At 41.9% G+C, this 16,009-nt stretch overlaps 1 long non-coding RNA gene across 1 annotated transcript; it reads left to right on the forward strand.

Annotated features, from left to right (window-relative positions):
* Window positions 1–6,786: 6,786 nt before the first annotated feature.
* Window positions 6,787–11,996, forward strand: LOC307226934. Its single transcript, XR_013843714.1, has 3 exons — window positions 6,787–6,849; window positions 9,847–9,951; window positions 11,424–11,996. It is a non-coding gene; the product is annotated as an uncharacterized lncRNA (long non-coding RNA).
* Window positions 11,997–16,009: the final 4,013 nt, after the last annotated feature.

Here is a 16,009-nt window from a genome sequence, read left to right on the forward strand (position 1 = left end):
ATGACGTATACTTTGGAACTCAGGCAGACTACTTCACAGTACATTTTTTGGAACCTGCTAAAAACATTTTTGTTTAGGTCAGCCTATCCAGGCATGTAGAAGTTACATGTGCATTATTTCTTTTTAGTTGATTTGAATAATCTTTTGAATATTTTTAAATACCTGTTTGTAACTGTTTTATTTGGGGGGGGTGATTTAATGTTTTAGTTTATATTTTGTAAACCACTTAAAGCTTTTATTACAATCAAGAAGGATGTGCAGTTTGTCAAATAAATAAGTGTTGACACCCAAGGAAATAAGGAAAGAAAGAGAAACCAAGCATAATTTAAGCATTTGAGCCAAGTGTGAATGGAATAGAACAGGCTTGTGTACTATCCCACATTTGAGGGTTTGTTTGTATGCAGTCAAGTGGTATGTAAATTTTATGAAATAAATAAATTCACGATTCTAATGACCCTGTACTTGTATGAGGAATTAAAGTATTTCTTCTTCATAATGGCACATTCCTGAAAGCTGTACTCTGCTGTAATGTGAAGTCATGTATTTTCCATCCGTTTGTTCTACTCTGTTCTAAAAGCCAAGTAGGTAGTTCTTCCCAAGTTTGATTAAACATATGCAACGAAAAGCATGTGTCTCCTACTAGCTGTCTCCTCAATATTCACAGTTAGCCTGGAGAGCATGTGAGAGGACAAACTGTGCGTGGTGTCATGCCTTAGCTAGAGACAAGATGTGCGCACACAGATTGTAAAACGCAGATTTAGGTTCTAGAGAGACCCTGGGGAGAAAGCTGAACCCTGATGCCAATTCTAGCAGCTCACATTAACAAGATTTCCAGAAGAAGCAGAAATAAGGACATTTTAAAACAATATGTCTTGATCAAAGAATTTTCAAAATGCCAGACAACAAAACACACAAAAAAAGAAAAACAGGCACTTATCACCCACTGAAAAACAACCAGAACTGGGTTGATTTACTGGAAATTTGTGTCCAAAAACAGCCTCTCCCTGCTGAATAGGGGCCATTGGGAATACATGCTGTGCTCTTCACCATTCTCCTGAAGAAGTCTCAAAGAGATTTATTCTTCTCTGTCTCTCTTTTAAAGCTTTTGTTGGGTGTGAGCCCTACCTACCTCGAGTCACTTTTGATACACAGTTGTGACAACTCAGTAGGCTACTACCAGAAAAAGGATCAAACAATTACAGCTTAATGAGAGCCTTGGCTCCTGGAAACCATTTTCCTATTTATAGAGCATCAGTTGCTATGGGACAAAACAGCCCCAAGTACTTCTCAGTAAGTTATATTTATGTGGCACTTTTATCATGCTGCAGGTTTGCAGAAACCCACAGCTGTATAAGCAAGAGCCTGTTTTCTTCCAAGCATTTCAGTCTCTTTAAAACAGACGTTGCTACTTCTTGATGATCTTGTCCTTTTATCACTATAGTTCCAGTTACAGATAGGTAGCCGTGTTGGTCTGCCATAGTCAAAACAAAATAAAAAAATCTGAAGAAGTGTGCATGCACACGAAAGCTCATACCAAGAACTAACTTAGTTGGTCTTTAAGGTGCAACTGGAAGGAATTTTTTTATTTTATCACTATGTAATAGATCCTGTTTCTTAAAGAAGAAGGGGGGAAAGGGAAGATCATCAGCCCTGCTAACGTGCTGCAATCTCTCCGTTGGCTGCCCAGTACAACTATGGAAAAAAGCTTTCTCAATGAAATATCGGAAGGAAACACTTAGACAAAGTGGTATCATCAAAAGCAAAGGAGCTACTGTGATGTGTAAAATGTTCCAACAGTTGCATGAGCAACGGTGTGGGCAAGCCTAGCATAGCATGATGTCCATGACTGCAGACTACTAACTGTAGCTTCTGATTTATGAACATGTAACTTGGGGGTTGTCCACATGATGACCAGTTTAGTGGAAATCAGACCTGTCCATATATCTCTCAGTAGTTCAGCATCTATATATCCAGCCATCAAGTAGATTTGTCAGAGAAGGAAGTGGAGAATTTTGGCGGCTTTTCTTTGGTTTAAGAACAGACTTCCGGAACAGATTAAGTTCATAAACCAAGGTACCACTGTAGTAGGTGCAGAGTCCCCAGACTCAGGTTAAATTGACCATGAAACTGCAGGCCTACGTAGCCTAAGTCTAACAATTAGGAGATAGGAACCTCCTATTTAATGTACTGAGGTAAACAAAAGGGCGGGGTGGATTCCATGAAGGCACCATAGCAACCCTGTGTGTTGATTGGTGTCACCTTTTCATGGGTAATAGAGGGCACTGACAGTGAGCAACATTGTGATTGGTGGGTGGAGTTCCTAGAGTTTCCATGGGAGTGGCGAGTATTGTTCGTTAAAGTTGCTGGTTGGTTTGTTTTTTCTCACTACAATTACTGGGCTTTTTGCTGCTGCTGCTGCTAGGATCTGGACAAAGGTTTTGCCATCATTAGCCTTGCTGAGGTAGTAGAAGTAAGACAATAGGATTGACCTGTCCAGGACTCATGTCTTCAAATATTCTGGTGCATCTAAACAATATTTATATTTCCAGCCTGCAGGTTGATATTTTCCTTTCCAGTCGTCCAAGGGGCTGTACACACAAAGATGAAAGCAGAAAATATACACGTTAAATTGGGTCACACAGAAGAGGAGGTAGAATTCACCTTGGTCTTCTTGTGCATACATGTCTTTGATGTAAGTTGACAGAAGACTCAGTACAGTGTCACCAGAGCTCAGAAACTGCTCATGCTAATAAAATTCCCTTCGCAAAATGTGCCTAGAACAACGGTTCTTTTGAACACTGCCTAAGTTTCTCTCCAGTGAAGCTAGAACTACAGTACAGTACGTTACCTTTGGCAAGAGTAATAATCATGGCCATTCCTTCTGATACCAAATCAAGGCTTCCCATGCTCATGTTTAGGTAGCCAGAACTACTCCATACACACGAGAGATTCAGCCGACTTGGGATAATGCTGAGGTTTGTAGATGCACAACCAATCTTTAGGCGGAGGACCCTAAGAACTGATTGGCACACATGAGCCGTGCTGATGTCAACAGCACTTGTACCAAAGGAAAATATTGGTGGGTTCACCTGAGCTGGAACATACTTATTTTATTTAGAGTATTTAGAAACCCCCTTCCACCACCATCTCAGGCTCAAAGCACATAACAAGAAAACCCCATTTAAAATAATATATCAATTATATTGTGCAGGGAAGAATGTCAGGTCCAACTGTATCTTAAAAGGGGGGAAATCTGGGTAAAGAGAGGAAAGTTAAACAGGTTCCAAACAACATGGGTTGCAATCAATAGATGATGATGATGATGATGATGATGATGATTTATCAAATTTGTATAACGCCCAATACCTGCAGGTTAGATGCGACAAACGAAAGTGACTGCATTGCACTTTGGGACTTTTGAAATCTGTAATTCTGTTTTTCTATGGTTTCAGTGGATCTGCTCTGACTTTGCTGGATGTGGCTCTTGTCTACCTGCCATGTTACTCCCCAGGAGACTGTAAAATACCATTTAGAAAAATCAGCAACATGAAACCTTTTTATACATGTAAGGAAAGGTTTCATTTGCTAGTTGTTGCTTTGGAACACCTCTCACTAACTCCCCAGAAAGAAAGGAACAGAACGAGTCTTTAATATAACAAGAGATTACATTACTAGCTACGCCTGGCCAAAAGCTACATTAACAAGAGGGAACAGTCATGATAACACCAGTGACAGCTGGAGTTCATCCTTGCTCAATGCCTTCTCACTCTTCCGTGCAGATGGCTCCAAAGGTCAACTGATCTACGTCTTATATATGAGTTGCTCGCTGCACAATTTCTTATGCTAGCACTAGCTATTAATATACTCTTTCAGCGCTGGATGAGTAGTTGAACTCTTGCTGGGCTGCACAAGTCCAGCTTATTGGACTCATTAGAAAAGTTCTGGCTGTGGATAGGGATTGGGGGGTGGGATTTGATTGGCAGTTCTCTGTTTAAAAATACTGCTAAAATGCATATATTGGGGAAAATATATGCATGAAGAGGCATATATTATTGAAAATAACAAACAGAAATGCATTATATTGGGAAAGGGTGCTTACAGAAAATGTTTATATTAGAAAAATTGCGTACAACATTTTATATATACAGTACAGTGGTACCTCGGTTTTCGAACATCTCCATTGATGAACATTTTGGTTTTCAAATGCCGTAAACCTAGAAGTAAATGCTTCTGTTTTTGTACATGCCTCGGAATTCAAACATGCCACACAGCTTCCATATTGAGGATTGAGTTTTCAGTTTTCGAACGGTTTGGAACTCGAATGGTCTTCTGGAACGGATTACATTCAAGAACCGAGGTACCACTGTAACTATATCTGTATGTATGTAAAACCGCTGAGTGGGGTTATCCAGAATTTTGGAGTACACTGTCGGCAATATGTTGATAACACACAGCTCTACTTCCTTACATCTGCAAGTGTGGCAGAGGATGTGCTGGACTCTTTCTTGCCTAATGGACTGGATGAGAGCCAAGAAACTGAAGCTCAATCCAAATAAGACTAAGACTCTATTCGTGGGCAGTTCCCTAGACCCAGTGAATGGGAAGCTGCCTATTCTTGATGGGGTTACACTCCCTCTGAAGGAGCAGGTATGTAGCTTCGGGATACTTCTGAATCATTCGCTGTCGCTTGAGTCTCTGGTAGCATCAGCGGCTCAGAGTGCCTTCCACCCTATCTGGACAGGTATACTCTGGTAACCTCTAGGTTAGCTTACTGCAATGCATTATACATAGGGCTGCCTCTAAAGATGGTTTGGAAACTTCAGCTGGTGCAGAATTTCGTGGCCAGGTTGCTCGCCAGGCAGGGCCGTAGCTAGAGGGTGGTGAGGTGGGCCCCTGCCAGGGGTGCAGGCAAGGGCTGGCACAAAATCAGCTAAAAATAGGTCCATAAATATGTCTATAAATAAAAATATTGATTATTGCCTCATAAGAAAAGATTTTAAATAGAGGGTGAATTGAACGGGGGGTTTGGAGGAGAGGTGGAAGGAAGAGGTAATTTTCCCTGACTAGGGGGTGCAATCTGGATGGTTCAGCCAGGGGCGCAAGATCACCTAGCTACAGCTCTGTCGCCAGGGCAAGACAATTGGAGCAGATTACATAGATCCTGGCCTGCCTGCATGGGCTGCTAATTATTTTCTGGGCTCATTTCAACCTGCTGGTTTTGACTTATAAAGCCTTAAACAGTGCAGAACTGTGATTTCTCAAGGACCACTTTTCCCTATACAGGGATACCTCTGGTTAAGTACTTAATTCGTTCCAGAGGTCCGTACTTAACCTGAAACTGTTCTTAACCTGAAGCACCACTTTAGCTAATGGGGCCTCCTGCTGTCACCGTGCTGCCAGAGCACGATTTCTGTTCTCATCCTGAAGCAAAGTTCTTAACCTAAAGCACTATTTCTGGGTTAGCAGAGTCTGTAACCTGAAGCGTATGTAACCTGAAGAGTATGTAACTCGAGGTACCACTGTATATGAACTGACCCAGACCCTGCAATTATCATCTGAGGCCCATCTTCGTGTGCCTCCCCCATAAGAGGTTCAGAGGGTGGCAAAAGGAGAACAGGCCTTTTTTTGTTTTGGCTCCCCATTTGTGGGATGTTTTTCAATGGAGCCCAGCAACAGAAGCATGCAGCTGTATTGAGGCTGGACCAGGTGTTGATAACCCCTGTGCCCGCCCCCACACCGATGTTACGCTACTGTACTGTCCTATTCACCTCTTGTCTTCCATGGCATTTGCATTTATGCCCCAAATTATACTTTCTTCCTAAGTTGCTGGTTTTACTTTAAATTGTGTGCTCTAGACTTTGTGCATCTATTACTGTTTTATATAACTGGGGAAGATTACCATAAGAAACAGGGGCTTAAATAGAAATTAATGCTTGATGGAATTCTGGCACCAAAAGATAGCATCATAATTAGTTTCTATATTTCACATATTAATAACTTTGCATAATCCTAGGCATACTTATTTTACTGCGGGCAAGGCTAATTAAATGTGCTATAACATCTTCCCTCTTCTCCGGAACATATGAAGGCATTTTAAATACCCACACTTTCTTGAAGATAATTTTATTACTAAACCTTCAGACAAGAGGATCATGTTCTCTGTGAAGAATTGATAATTTCCACATAACTTAGCTGGAAGTTTTTAGAGCCACATTTTTTTAAGATCAGGCTCCACCATTACTGTTCATGTTCTGTGTTTTTCCTTGGCAATCATTGTTTCCCGCTTTCCTAACTAGCTTGCTGAGACCCAACTCAGCTTTGTCACAAGTTCTGCCTGGATTCCAGGAAAATTCCTCAGAAGGATGGCAGGGAGCACTCCAAAGTTATTCAGGCAGAAAGACACTGTAGGATCACAAAAGTTTAAGCAGAATGAAGCAGTAGTAGATTGCACCCTTTGAGTACCCATCTAATGGTATTATTTGTGGATTGGAACTGTTGGATGAGTACTCCTGCAAAATATGTGATTGGTTGGGTCATGATTTGGCTGTATAGGAAACCTAAAGGATGGACCAACATGCATACACAGTACTGGTGTAAAATCCTGCACAGATCATGTTGTAAATTGAACTCCAACTGGATGTTTTGAGATTTCTGGAGCAACCATTGGCCCATGCCTCTTCCTGCACAACCCAACCCCACCCCAATGCCCTGCCCTGCCCTGCCTACAATCAATGATATGAGAGAGCAGTGATAAATATGAGGAAAAATATTCACATTTTCTTCCTTTCCCTTGTATTGACAGGCTTTCATTTGCTGGTAGTTGGCAACACAAATGGCATTCTGAAAAAGGTATGTGCTTATAATATGACGTTCCTGGCTAGTGACCTATTTGAGCTCATAACATCACACACTTAATAAAAATTAGTATGTAGAAGGATAGCTCAGTTGGTTAGAACATGGTGCTAATAACACCAAGGTTGCAGGTTTGACTCCCGTATGGGACAGCTGCATTGCAGAGGGTTGGATTAGATCAGTGGTTCCCAGTTAGGGAAATTCCCCACATAATTCCATCACTAATGTGTGCAGTTCTGAAGTACTATGCACAGGCAATCATAGCTATAGAGTGAACAGGCTTCCTTGGAGCAAGGATAGCTTTGGGCTGCTTGTTCAACCTCCAGGCAGTGTTGAAGTATTTTTAAATCTCTTCAGATTTTTATCCAGGCTCATATGTTAGTCAGTCTTTGCATTGCCCTAAGGAAAGAGGAAAGGCTGCAAAGATAACTGACTGGATGTATGCTACAGAAAGGCTGTTTTCTCCCTCGCGTGCTATTAATGACTTGGGCCCACTCAGCACTATGGCTAAGTTAAGTTAGGGGTATTGATTTCAGTCCCTGTCTACTGCACGTATGAGAGGGCTCGTCTGATGAATGGAATGAGTCAGCTAGTTTGCACACAGAAGCAATGTATCTTCTACAGTATAGTGAAAAACCAATTAGGCCTCTTTTTAGCAGAAATGGTTTTTAAAAAAGAGGGTGAGGGGTAGAGAAATTTGTTCAGTCCACACACGTTTTAAGTGAAGCAGCTTAATTTGCCAGGGCTAGACCTATATGTAGATCAGAACACAGTTACTGGAGTGCGCACTTCCTGGAATTTTGTGGTGCAGTTTTAGTTTGAAAAATGTGTACAAAAACACACATTTATCGGAAAGCTGCATGGTTTTTTTGTTTTAGTTTTGTGGGTGGGAAATGCATTGGAAAGTACAAAAATGCAGTGCTTTTTTTCTAAAAAAAATGTTTAGGGGTACTCTCATTTTCCTACTCATTTTTAAATACTGCCCCTCAATGAGGCCAAACTTAGATTCACAAAATGTTTAGAGGTATGCATACCCCTGCATCCCCCACAGGAAAAAACATAACTGCAAAAATGTATTTTTAATGTGTCAAATGCATTAAAAATGTGCACAATTTAAATGCTAACTTTTCATGCTTTTTAAAAAATGTTAAAAATGGGGTAGAATGGACCTGTGATTGAGTACGTGCAAAAATGTAATGGGACAGAAATAGGCTGATCCATCTATGTTTAGTGGGGAATATAACCTTTTGTTTGCTTATGCTGACCTGAACTCTCCCCATGTGAAAAGTCTGGGAGCCTGCTGGATATTTTCTTCATGTTTTATTTTTTAACTTGTAATTGTAAACAGTATCTCTGCATTCCCTGTCCATGGTATTAATTCACACACACCCTGCCCAGCTTTTTGAACCTTCCCAGTTGTACACACCTTGAGCATTCCCTCTATCTACTCATTGTTCACCTGTGTGGAGCCTTTTACCAGCTCTACTCCATAGCACATGAAACATTATGGTGTCTGTCACATAGACATATGCATTTGTAAGGTGGTAACTAACTGACACGGGACGCGGGTGGCGCTGTGGGTAAAAGCCTCAGCGCCTAGGACTTGCCGATCGAAAGGTCGGCGGTTCGAATCCCCGCGGCAGGGTGCGCTCCCATCGCTCGGTCCCAGCGCCTGCCAACCTAGCAGTTCGAAAGCACCCCCGGGTGCAAGTAGATAAATAGGGACCGCTTACTAGCAGGAAGGTAAACGGCGTTCCGTGTGCTGCGCTGGCTTGTCAGATGCAGCTTGTCACGCTGGCCACGTGACCCGGAAGTGTCTGCGGACAGCACTGGCTCCCGGCCTCTTAAGTGAGATGAGCGCACAACCCTAGAGTCTGTCAAGATGGCCCATACGGGCAGGGGTACCTTTACCTTTACCTTTAACTAACTGACAAGAGTCCTACTCAGAGCAGACCAGTTGGGTTGTATCCAATGCTCATCATATTTACAGTAGACTCTTTGAAATAAATGCCCATGCAGAGACATCACCTTGCCAACAAAGGTCCGTATAGTTAAAGCTATGGTTTTCCCAGTAGTGATGTATGGAAGTGAGAGCTGGACCATAAAGAAGGTTGATCGCCGAAGAATTGATGCTTTTGAATTATGGTGCTGGAGGAGACTCTTGAGAGTCCCATGGACTGCAAGAAGATCAAACCTATCCATACTTAAGGAAAGCAGCCCTGAGTGTTCACTGGAAGGACAGATCTTGAAGCTGAGGCTCCAATACTCTGACCACCTCGTGAGAAGAGAAGACTCCCTGGAAAATACCCTGGTGTTGGGAAAGATGGAGGGCACAAGGAGAAGGGGACGACAGAGGACGAGATGGTTGGACAGTGTTCTCGAAGCTACCAGCATGAGTTTGACCAAAGTGCGGGAGGCAGTGGAAGATAGGAGTGCCTGGCGTGCTGTGGTCCATGGGGTCACGAAGAGTCGGACATGACTAAAAAACTAAACAACAACAACAACAACAACATAGGGCAACTAATATCAATGGGTTTACTCAGTGGAACTTAGCTGGATACAACCCACTGAAATTAATGGACTCAAGTAGGTCATGACTAACTTAAGTCAATGTATTTTAATGGGCCTAACTCTGAGTATGACTTAGTTGAATATTTCCCATCATCTCTAACACAGTGATACCCAATGCAATGCCTTCCAGGTGTTGTTGGACTACAATTCCCATAATCCCTGACCATTGGCCATGCTTGTTTGGGACTGATGGAAGTTGGGGCTCCGCATTAGTTGTTCCTGCTATGACATATGAAGTATCCCTCTGCCATTTAGTCAAGGACCGCTTTATAAAGCTCTGTCATGTCAACTGTGGAGATTAGTATTTCCTCACACATCCCACCTTCCCTGCGAGCTCAACTCTGAATTTCTGCAATCAGAGTTTCCTTACCTCTCTGATTGGGCCATATTGATTTTCAGGTCAATGCTTTATTTTTGCTATAGGAAAAAAGGACACACACCTTCACTCCTGATGTCGCAGAGGAAGCTGCAGAATGAATGCACCCTGCAATTGTCCTTTCCTTTGACTCTCCTTAATGGTTTGAAGCGGTAAGCCTGAGCCCATTAATAATTGTACAGAAGGCTCTGAGACTCTCAAAATAAAAGCCAGTCTGCCACTTTTCATTTACCTGTAACATTTCCTGAATAGAACAATATAAGTTATGTTCCTCAGTGGCCTAGTCTTGGCTGAAAGTCAATAAATGTCAGATGTGGCCAAAAGTAATTGAACCAGCAGCTGTTGCTCTTTTTGATCTGGCTTCTCTAACAGCACAGAGGACTATCCAAGTGGTGCCTTGTGAAACCATTTATTCTTGGTTTCAAAGCTATTTTTTCTGGTAATGTCTTTCCTACTACCTCTGGCTTCCGTTAATCTACCAGAAAGAGACGCCAGGAATAGGGTTAGGGGGTTGGCTAGGTCACTCAACTGTTTTCCCAATAGCCTCTCTAACACCTCATCTGTGATTTTGTCTGTCATTTTGCAGTGAAGTATGTTCTGAAAGTGGTCTTGTGTGACTAATCCTAATATACTGTGAGCTCCGATTCCATGATTCACTCACTTGCAAAAAGGATCGCAATGTGTACTTTGCCATTGAGAGAAAACGGCAATATTAATTTGTATCCTGAACTAAAACTTTTTGCCATTTGTGACTTAGAAAAAAATCAACCTACAGCAAAAATTTGTGAGTGGGGGATTGGGGAATTAATTTTATTTTTTTAAAGAACCATTGACCTGCCTAGACCTTGAAGGGTAATTATTTTCTTACGCTCACCCGACTTCTCCTAACAGTGAAAAGCTCCAAAACTGCAACACTTACCATTGTTTGGTTTCCTTTGCAAGGAGATCTCTGGAGATTTATTGTGTTTATTTGCAAATATGAAGTTGAACATAGGTGGAGGCACAGCTTAAACACATCAAGGGATAGCCAAAGTCTACTGCTCTCACATTAGATCTCCAGGGAGATAGCCGATAGCTTAACAGCTCACACTCAGATCTCTGGGTCACTCTGAAATTGCGGTCTGTGGGCCTGAAACTGCCATCTGTCTCCACACACAGACGCCTAGATTGCAGCTTCCTTTGTTAGTAGGGAGGGGGGTATTTTGTAGCCATTAAGAACACTTAAGGGAAGTAATCTAACAATTAGTTCCCACGAAAACACACTGGCAGTCTATTGATACTTTTTTGCTTTAGTGCAATCAACCCTAATAGCTTCAGTTGCAGAAACATAGAACAACAGTATATGCCTCAGCTCTCAATTTTATCCAGTTTAAGCAAGCACTGGAATGATACGTAATATGGCAAAATGCACCTTCAGCTATATTTTTCCATGAGTGTAATCAATAAGTGCTGCTCTAAAAATATTGAGCGACCTCTCCCTTTTGTACCAGGGTTGCAGTAATAAACAAATGCTGGCTTCCTGTAGTGAAGATTCACTAGCGGAAATCAGGAAACTGATGTTTTGAACAGAAGGATGTTCACACGTTGTAATGCTTTTTATTTTCTTCTGTGTTCTCCCACACAGCTCAGTTATGGATTGGTCCATAAGATTGAAGAGAACGGATTGGGGCTGAAGAGAATGGATAGGCGGCGAGTTATGTTATTCAGATTGTAATAACGTAGTGGTAGAGAACATGGTTTGCATGAAGGTGCCAGGTTATTTTTTTTAAATTGTTTATGCATTTTCCATTTTTCTATGTACACATCATACTTTACCATCATACATAATTTTTGTGCAGACTTCCCAACCTGACCTTCCATGGCATTATTGATAAATCTAACATTGCTGCTTATCAGTTTATTAGTCCACTTTACTTTTCCTCTTCTAATCCTTCATTGTATTTAACTGTTGTTCATAGGAATACAGTGGTACCTTGGGTTACATACACTTCAGGTTACATACGCTTCAGGTTACAGACTCCGCTAACCCAGAAATAGTGCTTCAGGTTAAGATCATTGCTTCAGGATGAGAACAGAAATCGTGCTCCCGCGGCAGCAGCGGGAGGCCCCATTAGCTAAAGTGGTGCTTCAGGTTAAGAACAGTTTTAGGTTAAGAACGGACCTCCGGAACGAATTAAGTACTTAACCCGAGGTACCACTGTACCTCTACTTGTAAATTGATTTTTAGTATCATTAAAAAAATATATTCCCCAAAACTGTCCCATTCGCGCTTTGTCTTTTTTTAATCTTGATTCCTTATTTTGGCTGTCATATTTGCAAATTCTGTCAATTTGTACAGTCATTGTTCTGTCCCTGCCATCTCTGGTTACGAAGATCGCATAACAGATGAAACAAAAAATGCCTTTCTGCTTGAGACCTTGGAGAGAGCCATTGTCAGCTCCTGAAAAAATAATGTGATTTAAACTTGTGGTGGGGGGAGTGTTTTACTATTAATAGTCAATCCTATGTGTTTTCATTCAGAAGTAAGCCATGTTGAATTCAGTGGAATTATCTGCTGGGTGAATGCAGGACTTAAGAGGGGGATGGAGGAGATGGTGTTCACCATGCCTCTCTCCTGTGCATCAGCAATTCTTATTGTTTTTGTCTGAGCAATTATTCTTTTTCCATTGTAGTGTGAGCAATTGAAAAGAGGATGAAAAATGCTCTCCTGACTCTTTAAATTCTACTTCTGTGCACTGTCTAATTAATTCAACAGGCACACAGTTTCCCCACGATAACACCTCACATCATGTTATATTTGTCGACAATAAAATCAATGTACCAATAATTTGCAATGTTTCATACGTTTGGTAAATTTAATCTCCAATTCTGTCAGGTTTCAGTTCAGTATCCCTTTGGAGAAACTTGCCTTCTTTTTCTTTTTGATACAACAGTCCAAATTCAGAGGATAATCTGGTTTCAGAACATTTGAACTTTGAATGAATGAATGAGAACATTTGGGAACACTGGCATTTGAGATGAGAAATGGGGTTCTGTATTCATTGGCTATGATTCAAATACCTTCTGTAGTTCAAGGCCCAAACAAGAGTGCATTTTTGGGTGCTTTAATTATCACTTCAGAATATTTTCCCACAGCAGTTCATCACTGTTCACAAGTTATGCTTGTCGTTATGTCCCATCAAGCGTTATATCCCATGTGGGGAAGGGCAGATCCACATTTGCATACCTTGATTCATAGCCATAAAGCTTTATAACTAGACTTAAATGTGATCCCAATGTGATGCTCTTCTTCATAATAATAATAATAATAATAAATTTATTATTTATACCCTGCCCATCTGGCTGGGTTTCCCCAGACACTCTGGGCGGCTCCCAACAGAATACTAAAAACACAATAAAACATGAAACATTAAAAACTTCCCTAAACGGTGCTGCCTTCAGATTTCTTCTAAAAGACAGATAGTTGTTTATTTCCTTGACATCTGAAGGGAGGGCGTTCCACAGGGTGGGCGCCACTACCAAGACGGCCCTCTGCCTGGTTCCCTGTAACCTCACTTCTCACAGTGAGGGAACCGCCAGAAGGTCCTTGGAGCTGGACCTCAGTGTCCGGGCTGAACGATGGGGGTGGAGACGTTCCTTCAGGTATACTGGGCCGAGGCTGTTTAGGGCTTTGAAGGTCAGCACCAACACTTTGAAATGTGCTTAGAAACGTACTGGAATGGTGGTCCCCAGACTCTGGAACCACCTCCCTGAAGTTGTTAGACTGGCTCCCCGCTTATTGTCCTTTTTTGTTCCAACAGGCTTTTCGGAATCAGCTGCTTTTCATGAAAGGGCTGGTCCAATGCTGTTGTTCTTGTAACTATTTGTATGTTTTAAACATATTTTTTTATATGGACATAGTTTTAATTCTATTTATGTTTAATTGTTTTTAATTATTATTTTTTCTATGTTTTTAGTGATTCGTGTTTTTATCTGTAAGCTGCTTTGGGTCCTGTCAGGGAAAAGGTGGGGAATAAATTCTTCTTCTTCTTCTTCTTCTTCTTCTTCTTCTTCTTCTTCTTCTTCTTCTTCTTCATGGTTTGACAGTGAATAAACCTCCCTGTCCCTGCCTCATTTCCTTCACTATCCTCTCCACTGATCACACAGCCCAGTCGCTTGCAGCATTCATAAGTAAGTCCTACTACGTATGAGGCTTACTCCCAGGTAAATAACTGCAGCCTAATGTGCTTATAAGAAATCTGTCTATTCAGGTAAAAAAAAAAACAAAGGTAGAATTTGGTCAAAAAGAAGGAGAAACTTCTACACAGTAAGAACAGTCTGGCAATGGAACCCAAGGAAGTTGGTTCTTGCCATTGCTAGAGTTTGGATATCCATGCTCTAAACCAGTGTTTCCCAAACCTGGGTCTCCAACTGTTTTTGGACTACAACTCCCATCATCCCTGACCACTGGTCCTGGTAGTTAGGGATGATGGGAGTTGTAGTACAAAAAAAACAGCTGAAGACCCAAGTTTGGGAAACACTGCTCTAAAGGATGCTCTAGCTTTGGGTTCCCTGCACCGAGAAGGAGATTGGACCAGACAGTCCCTCTAATTCAGTTTTATAAATATAGTTAGTTAGTTAGTTAGTTAGTTAGTTAGTTAGTTAGTTGGGAAAGTATTGCTACACATAGGTTTGTGTTTTTTGGGTAATGTTTTGTTGGAATTTAGACATTTGGTGTCATCAGGACAACGCGAAGAATCGCCTTTCAAAGATAGCTGGAACTGTTTGTGGCAAGGCTATTTTTGATACTGAAGACAACCTTAGCCTGCCCCCTTTCTTTTGTAAGTAGAATTATTTTCCTGACTGAATGTCTTTTTTTCTTTCTGAAAAGCTATGCAGGAAACCAGTCACCTCCATCTTCCTTCTTTCTTTCTTTCTTTCTTTCTTTCTTTCTTATCAGTTTTAAAAGCTCAGAGCTGCTTACAGTTAAATTTATTACAGCTCCTTTCAAAAGACACTGGAAATTGTGTAGATGCAAGAGGAACAGGGGCTGTTAGTGCTGCTGTTGTGAATCTTTGAAAAGGCACACTTCCTTTTGCCACCAGAGTAAAGAAATGTTTTTCTTTGCCGAGATATTTGATGCTGTGCAAAAATAAGATGAGAAATCCTCAGAGGTTCAAAACAATCACAGAACAAAAAGCATTTCATCCTTTCCACAGAGATGCACTTGGTGGTTCTCGCCCCGCTGCCTTCAAAATGTATGGAAGGATTTCCACGAGGATTTTCTGTGTTCCGAGCTTCAGATATTTAAGCCCTAACCTTGGGAAATTGGCTACTTTTACCCATAGGATAGAGGGCCTGTATTCTTATGATATCTAAATCTGAGCTTGCTGTATGTAGTGGTTCTAGGGGGTTGCTCGTGCGTAAGTCGTCGCCACACCTGGCTGAGTCACCTGGGTGAACCCTTTCTGTCCAGACAGCCACCCATCCGTGGCTGTCTCAGTCGCTGGCAGAATCCGTCAGTGGGCGTTTCTTGAACTTCTTCCAGCAAAGAAGTTCTTTGACGCCAAGTCTCCGCCTACTCTCCCTGCGCGGAAGTCTTCTGCGCAGGGAGGGTGTGGGCAGTGGAGGACCCGTGCTCTCCCCGTTGGTCTCCGGCGAGGAGTCATGGAGCCTCCTCACCGATTCTCCCACCTGCCCCCCCTTCTCCACTGGTGCTACACTGATTTCCTTCCCCCGCAGATGGGCTGCCTCTCTCCCTCCTGGGACGCTCTCCGGCATCCCTCTGGAGCCCTCCCTCCTCCTCTGGCTCCGATGGCTGTTCCCTGACACTGTAGTTGAGCTTGGTAGAAGCAAGCATTTGAACTGTAGGTAGCATAATTTTTGAAGCAAAGACACATTTCCCTTTCTTGTTCTTGTTTTTTAAATTTATTTTTTTTTAATAAAAAATTAAATTGCTGGGAAAGCGAGAAGTAATACATAAGCCAGTAATACATAACATCTCCAGGTGGGAGTGGGGGTGATGGCTGTCTGAAACCCTGGAGAGCCACTTCCAGCCAGTGTGGAAAACACAGAGCTAAGTGGATCAACTGTGTGATTCAGTTGTAAGGTTGTGTACACACCATACCTTTAAGGCACTTTCGAGGCACATTCTTTCCCTCAAAGAATTCTGGGAACTGTAGTTCATCCCTCAGAGAATTAGAATTCCTAGCAGCCCTTAATGAACTCCAG

The sequence above is a fragment of the Podarcis cretensis genome (genome assembly GCF_951804945.1).
Source record: "Podarcis cretensis genome assembly, chromosome: 11".
NCBI lineage: Eukaryota > Metazoa > Chordata > Lepidosauria > Squamata > Lacertidae > Podarcis > Podarcis cretensis.